This window comes from Protopterus annectens, chromosome 5.part0 (genome assembly GCF_019279795.1).
Source record: "Protopterus annectens isolate FY-2018-M chromosome 5.part0, PAN1.0, whole genome shotgun sequence".
Classification (NCBI taxonomy): Eukaryota; Metazoa; Chordata; order Ceratodontiformes; family Protopteridae; genus Protopterus; species Protopterus annectens.
In genome coordinates, this window is record NC_056735.1 from 1,464,032,000 (window position 1) to 1,464,050,797 (window position 18,798).

Consider the following 18,798-nt stretch of genomic DNA (forward strand, 5'->3'; position numbering starts at 1 on the left):
ATGTTGGCTGCCAAAAAGCAATTACTACAAAATGGAAAGCAAAGTCTAAACCCACTTTACTAGAAGTAGCGCATATAGTAACAGAGATAAAACAACTAGAACTGGGATCTTTAGAAAAGGGCAGGAGCAAATTACATAGGAAAAATAGGAACTGTGGGAACAATACATGCAGAGGATGATAATGTTTAAAAGAAGGTAGGATTTGAATGAGCTATGCAATGTTTGACTGACAAATGACTGGATCGATTATAAATGATGCATAATGTTTGCAACTACAGTTATGTCAACATCGTTTGTGATGTATAATATTTGCAGCTAAAATGATGTCAATATAGTTTTGTTTCATTTATATAAATGTATTAATTGCCTATGTCATACGTGATAATTTAATAAAGATATTTCTTGTGTAAAAAAAAAATCAGGGGCTAATCCAAAAAAAAAATGCGACTGACACAATTAGTAATGAACAGTTCTAAAATGTTATTTTATGTTGAAAAATCAATAAGTCAAGACAAATATTGTGAGGAAAGCATGTCCAACCTCACCTCTTCAATGAGTCAATGGCCATCACTAGGGTATATGTGGGTAATTCAAATGTAATAAAATAATGTTGCTATTATTTTATAAAATATTACCCAGTTCATGAAAGAGTGTTATTTTCTGTTCCAGAGTAAGCCTGGGAATCATGTAGCAAGCAATTCATTTTATAAATGTACTTTTTTGTGGTTCCAGAGTAAACATGTTGATCTCACTGCTGCTGTTGTTGCAAATGTCTAACTTGGCCGAAACTAGATCATGTAAAATACAACAGTGCTACACATTGAGGTGTTAGTTTTTATATACTCAAATGTTTGAAATCTGGGAATATTAATTCTGTTGAACTGCCAGGCTTCAATAATAACCAGAACTTTGAAGTCATCTGCTTTTTTATTTAGACGTCTGGCATTTTCCTAATGAAAGTTTAAAATGTTATTAGTTACTCTAATTATTGTACTGTTATCATTTGATTTATTGATGGGTTTAAACACTCTTTACATTGACTGAAATATATTTTGTAAATTGTTTACCAGCAGAGTAATTTAAATGGAGTCCATTATGGAAAAAAGTTCAAGATGGCATAAGAAAGCTTCCCAACTTTAGATAAACACCATATTGTCCCTTGCACAAAACACACTCAGCCATTTGTTGAACAAAAGGGCCTTTGTAAATTCATAGTCTGTTAGTTTGGGATAAGGGAGAATTTCACTAAACCTGGCTGCTGAACTATGTTCATAGCAGATTTCAGATATCACAGAAACTTATAAATGAAAACAAAAACATCCTGAAGATGTTTATACCTACATGAGTAACTAAAGGGTCAGCTGCCTATCAATCCTTTAATACTTTCTTTAGCATGTTGGAGATCTCAATAAATTTTAGTCCTCTCAGACTGGAAACTAACATTTCTGATTTGTCAGTCAAAGAAGTAGGTCTGATTGATTTCTTAAGCATAGGGTCCCCAAGAAAAAGTGAACCTCTTTGATAAATTAGGTTAGTGACCAGACCAGAGTCCTGTATCTTTAATGGACTAAAATTGCCTCTCACTGCTCTTCTCTTACCTTTCCTACCTTCTTCAGTCTAACTATTGTTGTTACTTTGTCTTTCTCTTTTTGATGCCCACTGTTGATTTGTAAACATATTGTCCACTTTTAAACTTTCAGACATCATCTTGATTGATATTTATGGCATCTGTGGCTGGGTTAGAAATAATTACTAGGACCGTAGGGTCAGTTAAATGGATATCATTGTCACAAGACCCCTGAGGTACTAGAAGAGTATTTTCTCTGGATCCAGCAGTGGAAAGGCAGCTGGAGATGTCAATGATTTCAACTTCAGTATGAGTGGAACAACAGATCATATTGATGATAGAATACGCTAGACCTAATAGGACACAATATGTCCAGTCTGGGCACTGATATTATCTGAGGTAAAAAAGCAATGTTTGTTAGATTGAGGGAATGCTGAAATTCCTCTCTTTTGGCCTAGTAGATTGTTTTCAGAGTCCTCTATGCTAGTACGTTTGTTATGAATAATCGTATCAGTATTTGAAAACACATCTCTCCTGGTGCTGCACATTGAAACTTTACTTCATTGGTAAATGGCATTTTCTTTAAGAAGAGATTATGTCCAAGCCTGAGCGAATCTACCAAGTCACTACAGTCTCTCCTTGTTCAGGAAACACAAATAAAAGATGGTAGTATGTGGCCCTGACATCTTGCTTCTGCTGCTTTAGCGTGTGACTCACTGAGATGCAAAGAGCATCTTAGCATCACATTCTTCTTACATGATCACTCACAGTCATGGCTTATATGAAGTCCAGGAAAACCCTTAGTAGGATGTCAAAAAGCCTGCTAGCACAAGAACACACTCACACACTGCAAATAAAAAAATAAAACACAAATCAAGTGTAGTAAATGCTGTAACCCCCTCCCTCACAAACACCAATAGACTGGGAACAGCTAAAATTAAGGCAGGATGCTGCCAGAGTGCCAAGAAAAATATTGGGAAAGCAAGCACTCTCAGTCCAGGCTTGTATGACACCTAGGAATCTCTTTATTAAGCTGTAAAAAGCCTGCTAGCACCGGAGAACACAGCAGATAAAAAGTAAAACACAAGTGAAGTGTAATACAGATGGAAATGTGGCATACACATTTACAGTATGCATTCTTCTATAGGTACCAGCCGGTTACAAAAGAGTTAACACAATAGCAATGCACATAACATATTACCACTGAGTGATGGCCAGCACAATCAGACCCACCTAAGGGTAGGCTAATGATACTTGTTACAGAACTCTATTGTCAGCCACCAGCAGGCTGTAATGATATATCATCTATAGGATGGCTTACTCAGTACTGATGACAATAGACATACCATTTTCTGCCCCCCCCCCCATCCTGTTGCCCCATCAGCAAGGCTTTAACCAGTACACTACATCCAAAGACCTCAACTGGCCCAATGCCAGCTGACAGGAACTATACAGGCCTTGGCATGTGTAGCACAGGGTACATGTCATATGATCTAGAAGCCTTGAGGATATATAGGGCGTATTCATTGTCCATGTATGCTATCCATCTGGTCTCCAAGCAAGAACAGAACCTGATTAATAATGACTGGTGCATTCAAGGACCATCAATAATGCCATTATATAAGACCTGTGTGCCCTGCAACCTAACCTAGTGAAACTATTTGCTTGATACTATATGCTACTGATCCTGGTGCCTCAGTGCCAGCTTTGAAAGGACCAGTGGCCCCACCCACTGAGTCACCAACTGAACTTGAGGATGGATTGACTGGATGGCATCAATGCTGCTGGCTCATACGTCCACTATGCTCCTGCACCAGCACAGCAACATTTGGGCCATGAGTTTCCTCATCTTTAAACACAATGGTATAAAAGGAGTTCTCAGCAGGGCAATATAGATATTATGGAAGGAACTTGCCAGTGATCAATACATAATGCACACTGTATGTATATTACCAGAATGAAACTATGATAGCCTCACCCCCACATGGGTATGCTGCTCTGTGTGCCACTGTCCAGTAATATAAATACACACCGGCATAATCACACTACAGTAGTTCAAGAGTTTTTTCTTACTATGGAATGGATGTTAAATACTGTGTACCTGAAAAAAATTGCCGTATTCTATCATGTATAAAGAAGCCACACTCCCCCCACCAAGGCAAGTAGACATTGCTCAAACCTGCAATATAGGCACAGTAAATAAAGAGACCACACACACAGGTGGGGCCCAACATTGTTTGTAGGACATGATGCATTATGCTGCACACTGCTGCAATAGAACACATAGGTTAGTACTAGGCTAACTGCTGTTGTGGGCCATTTTAAGCCTATCCAAGTACCCCATTCTGTAATCAAAATTAGCCTATTTTGTTGGAGTTTAGATTCACCCAACCCTTTCCAAGATCTCTCTCTCTCTATTTGATATATATATATATATATATATATATATATATATATATATATATATATATATATATATATATACATATATATGTATATATATATATATGGGTTTACTACACATGATTGAAATTTAATTTGACTGAAATTCATTTGACTGAGACCATAACATCGAAAATTCAAAATATGGAAAACTTACTTGAATGCAACTCATAAGACTGAAACCTTAACAATGCTAAATTTCAATATACTAAATTGTAAACTATAGACATGCACACATACAACACCAATGACCAACCCTTTCCAGAACTTAAAAACTAGTTAGGTATCCTCTTAACAGAAACTGGACGATATAAAACCAAACTAAGTGGGGGGTACACCCTCCACCCCCCCAATGTGTGTGGCTATGCCCCCCATACCCCCCAATGTGGAGGGCTGTATCCACCCCCACAACTATATATACTAACTCCATGATCGCACTACAGTGGGGAAAAGGGCATATATCTTTTACTTACCTTACAGTAGTCTACACGCTACCAATACTATGTTGAAATTTAGCATTGTTAAGGTTTCAGTCTTATGAGTTTCAGTCAAGTGAGTTTTCCGCATTTTGAATTTTCGATGTTATGATCTCAGTCAAATGAATTTCAGTCAAATGAAATTTCAATCATGTGTAGTAGACCCATACATTTTATATATATATATATATATATATATATATATATATATATATGTATAAAATTCTAGATACTTGGAGGGGACCCCATGCACTGGGATAAAACATTTAGGAGCTGCCTTTGTCCATTAGTAGTACAAGGGTGAGTCCTGAGGTAAATTTCCTATTTCCCATCCACTGAACAAAGTTATGCTTGAATGTGGTCAGGGATGAATTTTGTTTTGCATGGATTGGGAGTCTGTTCCAGAGCAGTGGCATCCTCTGTAAGATATCTCTGTCCCTCCAAACCATTCTGTAAATGTTGTAGAAGGGGTTTAGGCCCCTGGATTGGATATTTCTGATACCATTTGACTTGCAGATGTGAAGTTATGTCCATCAGTAATGGGTTGAAGGATGCCTTCTATGCTAAACAATTTTTAGCAGTCTGTAAGAGACTGAACTTAGTGATAAGGGTCTGAGGTGGTCCATGCACGATATATTGTTTGGGCCTTGTATCATTTTTATAATGTATCTCTGCAGGTGTTCCAGTTTTTACATGTGCCTGAGCAGATACATGCCAAAAGGAGTATTGTATTCAATGATTGGTCTAATAAGGGCTAATTAAATGGTGACAAAACCATCCCTGGATTTATAAGCAATCTCTTTGTTTATGAGCTGTACAACATAGAAGGACTTCCTTACCACAGTGGACATGTGCTGGTCAAAAGTTAGGTCACTGTCCACATAAGTTTCTAAATCCCAAACTACTGGATCAACTCTTAGGGGTGTGTTGTCAATTTAGTAGTTCCCTGGGGGTGGTGACTTTCCAAAGGTAGAGCCTTCTATAGTGCTCCTAGAATGCTCCACATAGCAGTGCCATGTAGGCATAATGTGACAAACAGCCATATCTGCACCTGCAGCTCAAGCCCATAATTAAAACTGTGAACAACATTAGCAATATCTCTCTCCAGTAACACCCTATGAATTATACCAGGTAGCCAGATAAACATATATGCAGTGCTGCCATAATACAATGCAGTCATTAACAATATATGGTCATAACCTCATAAAAATATATTATTTTTCATCAATCCAAGTAACCTTCATAAGAAGCTCCTGTATTTTTCTCTGAGGACCACATCCAGTAACAAAAACGTGCACATGTATACAGTAACACACATGCACACGCACTTACATACACACACACACACACACACACACACACACACACACACACACACACACACACACACACACACACACACACACACACACGCACACACACACACATACACACGCGCACACACTCACAGATAGACACATGCACACTAACAGACACACACACACACGCACACACGCACACACGCACACACACACACACATTCTACTGACACACCACATAAAAAAAAATCTACATCTACAATATAGCCTAAGAAATAACACATTACGTACTATCATTAGCATAAGAAGGTGCATAGTGAATGAATGAGTGACAGACAGTATACAGCTGTGCAGTACAGTGACACATAATAGCAAATAATATAAATGGAATGACCTGACCCATGATCTGGCCATCTGTCCTTGGAAGGTACTGAGAATACTGTCACAGTACATCATTCCACCTGTACTATGCCCATCAAACTTGACAGATTCCACATGATATTGTCTTGTACACCTCTCCAACCCATGTGCCTCAATATACCACTACCAAAGACGTGGCCAGACTGTGGCTCTAGCAGCTGGATGAGGTACACGATTTCCTGCTGATATCATTTGGGTGTTGTGCAACATTAGATTTGGGGTATGGTGCATACTCTAGCCACATATTCCCAGTCTGACAAAACACTATCAGACTTGTGAAAGTTAGTAACTACACATTTCCTGGCATATACCAGTGCTCAGGAAAAAAAAAAAACTTTCAGGATCATGATGTCACCAGCAAGGTCTTAAAGTCATATAGCATCATTCAGTAATATAATCCTTAATGGTACATGTAATTAGTGACTTGTATGTATCATACCACAGCCCACAGTGCAGTGTAACAAGGTGTTGCAGAGCAGTGTAATTCAACAATGAGATGTGATCTCTTGCTCAGTATGGTGTTCAGATGTGCTATGCAGTAAAGCTGTTTTATGCAATTGTGCACATCATTAGTTTTAAGTTAATCAAATTTTGAGTGAATCATGGACATTTATGAGAAATTAATGCAACTCTTGACAATTTTGCAACATAGGTAGCAGGTTCATTACACACAGTTAACATGATATTATAATGCGCAGTATGTCACTATGCTAGCAACTGGGTAAACTATTTACAGTATAAACTCATATGTTTATCATACTTACAAAGCATGTCAAAAATGTCAGCAGTATGAGTTCTACATGGCTTCACTTTTTGTATACATGCTGTATTACAACCAAAAAAGTGTTTTGGAAATCTTTGCTCAGAAGGTTAATACAGTGAGCTGTTAAGGGGTTTATCCTTTAGCCTTAGATTTGGTTCCTCAGTTTCCACCTGCAAACTGTGTGTCTTTGAGTAAGTCTAGTATCCAGACAGTCCTTCAGGGCTGTCCTTAAAAGCAGACCTTGTGCCTGGTGGGCTTACCTGGTTAAAACAAAAAGTGCTTGTGAATGTGTATTCTAATTGTGAATTATGGGTCCCTATTATCTCATCAAATAATTGGATCATCAAACAGCATTTCAAATAGAATTTTATCGAACATGCCGTTCATTGAACAATTTTGACTGAGACTGCATTATGGCAGGGATTAGGAAATTTGCCCTTTCCCCCACTGTAGTGGGATCTCGGAGTTGGTATATATAATCAGCAGGAGGTGTAAGGGTCACAGCCTCCCACATTAGGGGAGTTTGATGATCCGATCATTTGATGATTTACTATAGATCCATGAATTATATACTTCCTACTGTACCACATGTATTGCATAAGATTGTGCAGTGCATTTATATCACATAACTTCCACCAGTACATTAATCGTGTCATAGAATGGTACTGTTAGACAGACCCTCACACCCACCAGTGTTGGGAAATTAAATAGACTCTTCCAGGACGAGAAGACAGTGGTCCTCATAGTGGATGCAAAAAATAATGTTCTAGATCTTTTTGGATGAAGTGACCAGCAGGAATTCAGGGATTTCTTGTGGAGAGGTGTTCACTAGTGCCAAAATTACTGAGGACATTCGTTGATGGTATATACCTGCTGGATGCATTTTGCTGATGTGCATGACTGTATCAGGAAAAGGTAAGGGGTCTCCTTACAGAAAGAAAGGTCACTGCTTGAAAATGAACACAGGTCATACTCTTATCATTCAGATGAGCTGTTCCTTGTTTCCCTTAGTGAGCAGTCAGTAGGAGTCTGTTCCTGGTATGTGCAATTTCTACATTATACTTACATATGTGTGAAACACAAACAAATATCTGTGGTTATAAAAGTATGCGTTTTATAGTACTGACTGCTGACACCATGGCATAACTTCTGGATATGCCAGACAGCACTGTGACACATGCATTTTTTGGTAAACATTTAGCTGGATATGCATCTTGCAGATCACACATTAGTTGCCAGATGATGGCCAGGGTATAATTAGGGACCACAGGTATTGTACTAATGTCAATACTGACACTGTGGATTGATGATTACCCTGATGGTGACACTGCTGCACACTGTACCCTACAGGTATGTGTTGTTTATTGCACATGTGTACATGCTATGGAGAACAAATGTCCCTAAGCAGCATGACATCTGAGATCCGGTTTTGTACAGTATATTTGTAAGTATAATGTTTCATGTGAAAAACTGGTCTGCCATTAGCAGCAATAGTGTGAATATGTATACACTGTTTATAATCACACTCCCTGTATATGTGTCCTCAGTGGACATGGAGCACACTAATATCAGTGCGTAAGAGATGGGTTTGCATAGCAAGCTGTGTAGGTCAAACCGAATGTGGTTCTTTGAGAATGTCAGGAACAGCTCAGCATTTGGCCATCTGTGTTTATTGCGGACGCTCCCAGGATACCTGCAGGAAAAATTGATGATCATGCTATCCACAATATAAATCACCTGGCTGATGGAGTGTAACTCCTTCCTTTTCATATATGCTATACCCTCTTCACCTGGGAGGGCCCATATGGCTGAATGTGCAGTCTATGCTAACTGACCACACTGACAGAGCTCTGTGTGAATGCATACATGGCAATTCATCATTCTTATGAGGCCTCTGGGAACATGACTATTTCTCCACATACTTTAGCATGCAGATAAAGACTTTTGGTATCCATGATACAGATGACTGGGATATGCTTTATATATCACCATTAGACTGTCTGAATGCCCCTGCTGTAAGGATGTGTACTGCTGATCCTACTTTGCTAACTACTGGGATCAATTACCTCTGCAGTCTTTTTGGTCTGAGGTCCACTCACTGTATTTCACCAGTGGAGTCCGATGTAGCCGAATCCACCCTGTATTTGTTAGACGTCTTCACTTCATCAGTTATGGCATTTATGTACATCTTGCACAAAGCTATTGCTGTTGCTTCTGTGGTCTGCTTGAATATGCAGCTCCTGCACAGACCATGTCTTCTGTCCAGCACTGCCAATGTGTACTACATTTTTGCTTCACTCATTTTGTTACAAACTTTTGAAGCTGCATCAATAATTTTCCAGGTATGACTCCTTACTGTATGACAATTGTAGTATTTGACACTGTTTATGAATGAGGTGCAGGATGATGATAATGCCCGTATCTTCATAACTGTGTTCTCATTACCGCTCATCTGCTATGTTTTCTGCCTATACCATACTAAGCCATGTATGTGTGTACTGGAGTGTAACTATATTTTATGGCTAACTTATCTGCTATGCAAGTAAAATGGGTTTCCTTACATGTGACTGAGGCCCAGTTGGCTAAGTTATAACTGACACATCCGAATGAAGAGCCAGCAGACTGTGACGAGCTGTGAAAATTATTTATTATAAAAGGACCATAGGCAAACAAACTGGTTTCGGCTTAACACATTTTGAAAGCCTTCCTCAGTGTTAATTTAAACCACAAAGCTCCATGCTTAAATACCTGATGGCTGTACCAATAAGCCATGTCATTGGTTAGTCAATTATAAATATTCATTTAATCCAAGTGAGAACAAAGCACCTAATTTTATAATCCACTTCTTTTCTTTGGAGTCCAAAAGACTATGCCAACCTCCTTTATTTGTTCTATTTCCTAATATTTTATCAATAATAGTAAATCTAAAGATAGCATTGGGATGATTAATGGTATGTTTGTATAGGGCACTTGTGGGTTTCCTATTCCTGATACCACTTAGGTGTTCTGAAATGCGTAAACGCAGGGGTCTGGATGTCTGTCCCATGTAGAAAGCATTGTAAGTCAGTCAGCAAAACAAAGGAATGTACAAGTATTAATACCGGACAGGTTTATGATATATCTTTTTTTGCCAATTGTGGGTTAGATTGGCTCATATATTTAGCAGCCTGCAGTTTTATGGTGTAAACTTATCAAAGAGGATTATATGGGGGTGGAGTGGAGTAGGCAATGTTCATGCAATGTTCCCATATTAGTGAGGCCCAGATCCAGTATGTTTGTGCCTGAAGTTTGCATATGGACTATCTGGTGTGTTGCTGGGCTTGTGAGTATGGGGGTCTTGAATGATTCTCAATTTATAGTGGGGTAGTTAAAGTTATCCGTGAATGTGGTACTGAATATTAGGTTGAATGGCGAGTGTCTCCAGTACATTTAAGTATATGTTATGAGTTTTCTGGGTTATACAGGGCGACATATAGCTTGTAAGGATATGATATGGGACTTTGTCTATTGTAATTTGAATGTGGAGAACTTCAAGCATGTCATCTTGTATGTTTGTTACTGATGTAAACTGAGGCACCTCCACCTTTACTCCCTACCTGTACAGCAGCTGGTCTAAATGTGTGGAAGGCATTGTGGCCCTGCACTGCTGGGTGCTTTAAACATTGTCTTGGTAACTGCACAAATGTCTGCATTCTCCAGGGTGAGGAGAGCTTGGTGGGAGTGGAGTTTCATGTTTAGACTCCTGGCATTGAGCAGTAACACCTTTAGATTTTCTTGGGTTGGATTTGCTATGTCCAAACGTTTGTTATTTTGGCATTGCCTAAAGGCACTATGGGGAAGGACACTGTTTTAGCCAATATACAAAAGCCTAGGAGGGACAGGTGTAGACCATCCCTGGCAAAGCAGTCTGGTCTGTTGACCATATCCTCCTATGCTAACAAATATTGTACCTTATTAGAGTGATATTAAACCAGTTATTAAAGTCAATTATCTATTGTTCATATTTTAACATCATCCTTGGAGAAGGTAAAATGTTGTTCAATATTAGCCTCAAACTGGCATTGGTACATAGTCTGAGAGCACCATTGTGTCTCTCTTTATTTAGTCAAGGGAGGTATATCTCATTTCATTCATACCCACATGGACTATGACTGAGTTGTACTGGTACTTGTGGTCCAGTGACCTGAGTGTGTACATAATCTGGTGGATCCTGGCTCAAAAGGCAAATGATGGTGATTTTCTCCTTGCTCAACTTGGTGAGTGAGACATCTTTGTGTCTCACAACTAAGTCTCCTATGACCAATATATTGGGTTGTGTGGTAGCTTATTTTATGGGCTTAGAAGTTGAATCTCCACAAGATGAGGCTGGATATGTTGTGGTGGGTGCTGTTTTCATAGAGTGCTTTTGAGGCTGCTGAGGATACTTGTTGTAGGTGTGATGTCTGGGAGGCCTTTGGGGTTTATGAGGATTACATTTAAGAGTCCCAGTATATGTGAGTCTATGTGTCTGTTCCAATCTTCTTGTGGTAGGCGTGGTGTGTGTATTACCGACAACCTAATATTTATTATGATTGCTTGTATGAGGCACCTTTGCTGCAAGTGACATTGTGTAAATACATCCCTTACATACCTTATCAGTTTATTTAAGAATTAGTTGGTTGTCAGTAAATATGAGGCTATTACTACATTGTCTCAGGATGCCCATGTACACCAAGCAGGCTGCAGGAATAGCACAAGAGTTCGTATCCATGGTTCCAGAACCATTTTAAGTTATCAAAAGGTTGCTGGAGGACCATTGAGTAAAAACAGGCATATCTAAAGCAAAAATTATGGAATAATATTTGTTACTGTGCCTTTTGTGCAGCTGAATACTGAGGATGTTTCAAGGGTAGTTTAATAGGGAAAATGTCAGTTCTAGGTGCACAATAAACAGTGTTGCAAAAATGTGTTAAAATTATAGAGGCAAGAAAAACTATTTAAACAGACTAAATAGACCTCTGGCCAATGAAACAGTCTCACTCACAGCCTTTCTGAGTGATTCCCAGCTTTGATAGACCGCTGCCTTCTAATGCCTCAAGAAATGCAGTCCCAAGTCTTCTTAATGTAAAACCTCTCTACAGTTACCCCAAAGTGAATAATAACAGGACAAATCAAACAAACTAGCTAAAACCACTTACAATGGGGGGAAAAAAACCCAGTAGCAAGCTCAGTGAAAAACAATGATGCTGTATAATGATAAAGTGCACAAGAATATAATAAACAAGGTGAAATGGAAATCCTCCAAGTTACCCATAGGTATGCCTGCAATTAGTAAATTAATATATATGGGTCTGTTTGTATGAGCACACATGCATGATCCTGCAATGGACTGGAATCCTGTTAAGAATTACTTTCTGTGCTTCATTCTTACTGAATGCTGGCATAAGATCTAGCTCCATCATAATCCTGAACTAGATAATGTTGATAGCAGAGACTGACTGCATTAAAATCTATAAAATAAACCATATAATGAGTACAAAATCTTACAGACATAAAACAATTGAAATGAGAAAGTAACTCAAGCGATGTTAGTGTGTGATATATACTGTGAATTAATTCCACACACGTTTAATGCAAGGAAAACAAAAATGACAGTAAAGTGATAGATACAGAAAATGAAAGAGTTTTACCTGCTGAAAAGCAGGCTACAAACTTCTGCACTGCAGGACACTCACATGCCTTGTACTCTACTTAAATATGATTAGTATTATTATCAATACAGAGATCAATTGCTTGAGTGAATGAAGTAAATGCTGAAGTGAGATTCACACATTGTAGTTACACTGAATCTAATTCCTGTTTTCTTGGTTGTTTGTCATATACTTATTTCTTTTTTCAAACTATAATAACAATAAAGCTAAATGTTATTCCATTTTCCCAACTGGTGGTTCATTTGCACCATTTTATATTGCAGTTATACTGAAAATAATTCTTATTCTCTTTTTCTTTGACTTTTATCTCTTCAATACTTATCCTTTTTTGGCTTCAAGTCAAAACAGCAAATGATCATGTAAGCAAATGCTTTTTGAACCTGTAAAGAGTGAACACTCTATGATCAAATTCCTTTTATATGCAGTTTTTGCTAACAGCCTACTGTGTGAAATCATGTTACAGAGGATTAAGGGAATTTACCCCCTATCCCAGCACTATGAGATCTTGGAGTTGGCATATACAATTAGCAAGGGGGTTTGGGGGCAGGGGTGCTTGCTCCACTGTAAAAAAAAAAAAGTTTGTGTTTTTTGCAATTATTTTAGATTCACACTAAAACAATCACTTTTTTATGTACATTCATGAGTGTTTGATGCTAGATGAGACAATATCTTACTTTTATGTAGTAACTTCACTAAAACTAAGTTATATAATGGCTCGCAACTGTCCCTGATTCACCTAATTTTTTGGTCTGCTCCTATTAAAGCTAGTGGCAAATTGTTGAGAACTGCAGTCACTAAATAATGAAAGAGACTTGATTTTTCAAACATCATATCCTTCAGAAAATATAATACTGCGGTGGTGGTGCTGCGGTAGCGTTGTCACCTCGCAGTACGACGCTGTCCTGTTCGATTCTCAGATAGAGCGTCTTCTGTGTGGAGACATGCATGAATGGGCGTACCTTCATTGAAGGTTGCGCATCAGGGCCGGCTCGGCATGTAAAAATTTACTGCCAATCATTAGCGGACCGGAGTTCCGCTGTGGTGACCCCTAACTGGGAAAAGCCGAAAGACACAACAACATATCCTTTAGAAAATGCATGCTAATGCAAAGCTTGTTATTGGTTCTACTAAGTAGTGCCAACTTCCTGAAAATTGTATTGTAACTGACATTCTAAAAAAATGGAAAAATACCCTAAATTTCAACAAGAAAAAATCCATTTATAGTTGCTTTTTTGCAAGAGGGCAAGCCCCCCACTTCCGAACTTGTAAATATCAACTCCATAGTTGTGCCAACTCAAAGAAGGGAAAAATCTCCCTAAAGAATTGAATCATTGCCGGCACCGAATTAGAAATCACACCAACAATGATTTCTTATGGGAAGTCGAGTTCAGTATTATGCTGTTCGGCTTTTTTTTTTCTGTATATTACTAATGCTCAAGCAATTTCACCTAAAATTGTATAGGGGAGCATCTGTTATTCTAGCAATGTTCTAAGCATAATAGAACAGTACTTTAAACCTGTTTCTGATTTAGGTCCCCAATTATTTTTTGACTTTGCCCCTAATTCTTGTGCTAAGGGGTTGAGAGGTATATTCTCCATTTCTAATTGGTTAGTTCATAAGTGGTTATCCCTATAAAATGCTTTCTTTATGTTACCATATCAGTCATTCTGATAGAAGTGGGACTCACACAATGCTTGCTTATGGATTTTATTCTTGAATTTATTTTTAGGCAAAATAACTTACATTTCATTTTTTTTACTTTTCCAGTGCATTTTTCAGTTAGAAATATAACTGAAATGAATTAGGAGTTAGCTAGTTTAAATGTCAACACATACAAAAAAAAAATTACACTTTTATTTGGTGCAACACTTTTCATTAAAAAATGTGTGGCGTTTAGAAAATGCAGAAGACGGTGCCAGTTAAACCCAGGTTGTGAGTAACATGATTGAATGTTGTGTTAGCATCATTTCTACCTGGGAAGGCACAATCTTTATTGCATTATATCATTTGCAATGGTGTATCATAAATTTGTAAATGAAAATAATAGATATTGTCTGAAGCAAACTGGCATTTACTTAAGAAATTGTCTTTTTGTTTCTCAGGTAAAACATAACCATAGTTTTGAGTAAACGTCTGACTCTGGAGTTTTCCCTAGGTTTCGTGATTACATACAACTGTTAGTTAACATTTAATGCATCTGGAACAAATGCTTTTCATTTAGGTTTTGTTATTACATACAACTGTTAGTTAATATTTAATGCATCTGGATCTAATACTTTACTTTCCATGTTCCCTCTTTAGCCATTACCTCATGCTATGAATTCAATGAAATGAATACTCAGAAGGAAAACCACTTTATTTACTTGGCTTAAAACCCTAAATTACTTGCCAGAACTAGGTCAAAACAGCACAGAATAAACTGTAATAAAACATCTGTTGAAGTGAGAATACAGTATAAATAATGAACATTACTCTCAACCATTTTCTCAGTCATATTTTTTTATACTTTTAGAGACTGTTGTAAGTGCACCTGTCTCCCTGCAAAATCTGTGCAGTTGTAACTTTATTTTTGTGAGAAAAACACAAGCCACTAATCAGTGCAATCCCATTAAGGTAGCAGCCTTATGCATATGCTTCCATCGGGGCAGGGGGTGCAATGAGTTTAGTCAAGACTAGGGTTTTTTTATTGCCTACCTCCCATGTTGTCTTCCAACTTTACTTCATCTGCCTGTAGTTGGCCTATGTTATTGCTATGGAAACAACACCATAAGACTGCAAAATGAAGCCTACTTTGTTTCCCACATGTCAGTGTCATGTCATGTCATTACTGCTTATAACAGAAGCTTCCCACAGCAACAGTGTCTGTAAACTATCCGGATGAGAGTGGCAGGCCTCCAGAATGCCTTAATGATGGAACTGCTTCTCATAATATAATATTTATTCAACAACATTAGTAAGGAAATTATTCATATATTCAGGAACAACAATTGCTACAGATAGTAAAAAACCTACCAGGAGATGGAACATACTAGACATTGTTTGTGTTCCTAAAGAAATTACTGTTACTTCAAGTCAGGTTTTACCACCGTTGATGTGCAGTGATCATGGGGTTATAAAGGTTAATTTGTTGCTAGATAATTCTGCCAAACTCAAATCTAAACCAATGCACAGAAGGTTAATTACAGATTATATGGAAGTAAAACAGTCACTATGTAAAACTAACTGGAGTTAGGTGTTCAGTGGAAAAATTGCAGATGGAATGTGAAAAGTTTTGAAAGAGAAATTGTTTGAGTGCAAAAAATCAAAAAAATATTTAACATCAGGATCTAGGCATACAACATCAGGGGATACACTTCCATAAGAACAAGATATCTGATTAAGGTGAGAGACAAAAAATATAAAAAATAGAAGAAAAGTTGGACTACAACTTGGAAAACTGAAATAACGAAGCCAGACAAACAGATTAAGCATAGTGTGAGACAAGACCAAGAAAAATTTGAAGAAAATTTATATAAAGATATTGAGCATAATAAGAAACCTTTTTATAGCTACATAAGATGTGGAAGTAGTAAAGACATACAAATTGATAAACTGTGTGCAGATTCTAAAATTTATTCTCAGACACAACAAATTATATAGATATATTTACAAAATCTTATGCAAAACAGTTTGGCTCCACAAAAGGGATGATAAATTGTCCTAGTGACATCCAGGTAACCCCAGATACTGGAATAAAATTAGATTATATTGAAAAAGTACTGCACAAACTGGATCCAAACAAAGCACAGGGAGGAGACGGAATTAGTAACAATGACCTGAGAACACTTCAGCAAGAACTTATGATACCATTATATCTATTATTCACTAGGTCATATAAATATGGGGAGATTCCTCAAGATTGGAGACATGCACTTATTAAACCTGTTTTAAAGGAAAGGGGAGTAGGACAAACCCAGAGTCATATAGACCCTTAAGCCTACTTTCATGTTGTGGAAAAATAATGGAGAAGATAATACTGGATAAGTTATTGTGAGAGTTGGATAGGTTGGAACTTGAAACCATATGTCAGCATGCATATATTGAAAACAAATATATTACTACCTGTAACATGATGTTCTATAGCAATATAATAACAGCTATGAATGAAAACATGTGCTGTGATGCAATTTATAAAGATTTAACTTCAGCATTTGACAGGGCATACACAAAACACTGATCAATAAATTAGTACAACTAGATATTGATGTACACTTGATAAGATGGATAGCAGCATGGCTTACAAATAGGACATGGCAGGTATTATACAGCAACTGGACAGGTGAAATCCTTGGTTACAGTCAGGGTATCCCACAGAGCTCTGTCCTAGGCCCTTACTTGTTTAGATTGTATCTTCCAGACCTAGCTTTCTCATCTGAGGTGTTCTACAGTCTATATGCAGATGACCTGAAATTGGGTAAACTGATTACATGTGTTACAGATAAGACATGTCTGCAAAATAACTAGACTAAATTGACCATTTGGGCACAGCAGAATAATATGCTGATAAATACATCAAAAACTAAGCATATGAGATTTGGGAGACATAAGTTGAAAGGTGAATATTTAATACAGTACACAGTGATTGAAACTGTAGACTCATTTAAGGACCTGGGTATATGGGTAGATTCAGCTATGAGCTTTTCTAATTATATCAACCAATTGGATAATGACAGTGGTGTCACCTCAGAGCAAAAGGTTCTCTGGTTTGATTCACAGCTGGGGTGCCTTCTGTGTGGAGTCTGCATGTCCTCCCTACATTCGTGTGGGTTTCTCCAGGTGCTCTGGTTTTCTTCCACATCACAAATACATGGATCTGGAACATTTCTCCCTGGGCCTCCGCTGAAAATTTGCTTTGTTCCAAGTTGGACTTTCCCTGTAGACAAGTGTTAAATAAATAAAAATAAATATCAACCAATTGGTTAATGACATTTATAGAACTATAGGTTGTATAAAAAGATTTATAAAGCCTAGGAAATCAAAAATGATGAAGTTATTGTTTGTTAGTTACATGAGACCTAAACTTGAGTATGGAATAACAATAGGGAAACCTTATAAGAAAATAAGAAAACAAGCATGAGTAAACTGGAAAAAGTACAGTGAAAATATACCAAGGGCATCCATGAATGTGAAAATGTAAGTTATTATGAAAGACTAAAATATCTGAACTTGTACAGTGTTTCTTACAGATATGTAACTGGAGATCTTATTCAAGTATATAGGGCATTTTAGAGACAACTACCCCTGGGAATGTTTGCGGTTATCAAAAAGCACTAGAAAATTATCAGACAACCTATGTAGAAGATTCTATAGGCATAAGAAGTGCATTAATTGGTTCTCTGACAGAGTAGCTGATGCATGGAATAGACGACCAAATTACATTAAAGCTGGTACTAGTTTAGATATTTTTAAGAACAGCCTGGACACTTATTATGGGAACATGTGTTTTGGTATATTGGCAAGCTAGAAGGGCATTAATGCCCATGCTTGAAATATTTGTATGCATGTATACTATGGAATAGGAAGAAAGGGGACACTTTCACATGGAGGCAGTTTTTGCATGTGCTGTTGTAATGCTGCAGATAAGGTACACTGGCAGATTCTTGCACACAGGAGACAAAAAGGTAAGAAAACTCATGAGCAAGAATGGTAATGCAATGCAGTTAGGTCAACAACAAAACATCACAAGGACTACTTGTCAAGGAAAAGGTTTCTTTTTGTTACACCTGCACTGCTAGAAAGTGACATATAACACCAACACATCATATGGGTCCCCTTCAAAAGACTGAAAATTCAAAAGACTGAAAATCAGAATATCTAAAACTCACTAATACAGAAACATGTAGAAAACTAATAAAAAACAAAAGAAGAATGCACTCCAAAGCGGGAACTGGACAAACTTTATTTGAGCCCTTTCGTCAGTGTAAAGCCATTTTTCTAACAACTTCCTTTTATATCCAGGCTGGTCATATGACAAATGTTAATTAAGAGAATACTTCTTTTTTAAAAAAACAGTATCTAAGATGGTTACTAATTATGCAGCGATGCTAATAAAATGAGATGAAATGAAATAAAATAAAACCCACAACAAATCACCCTTTAAAT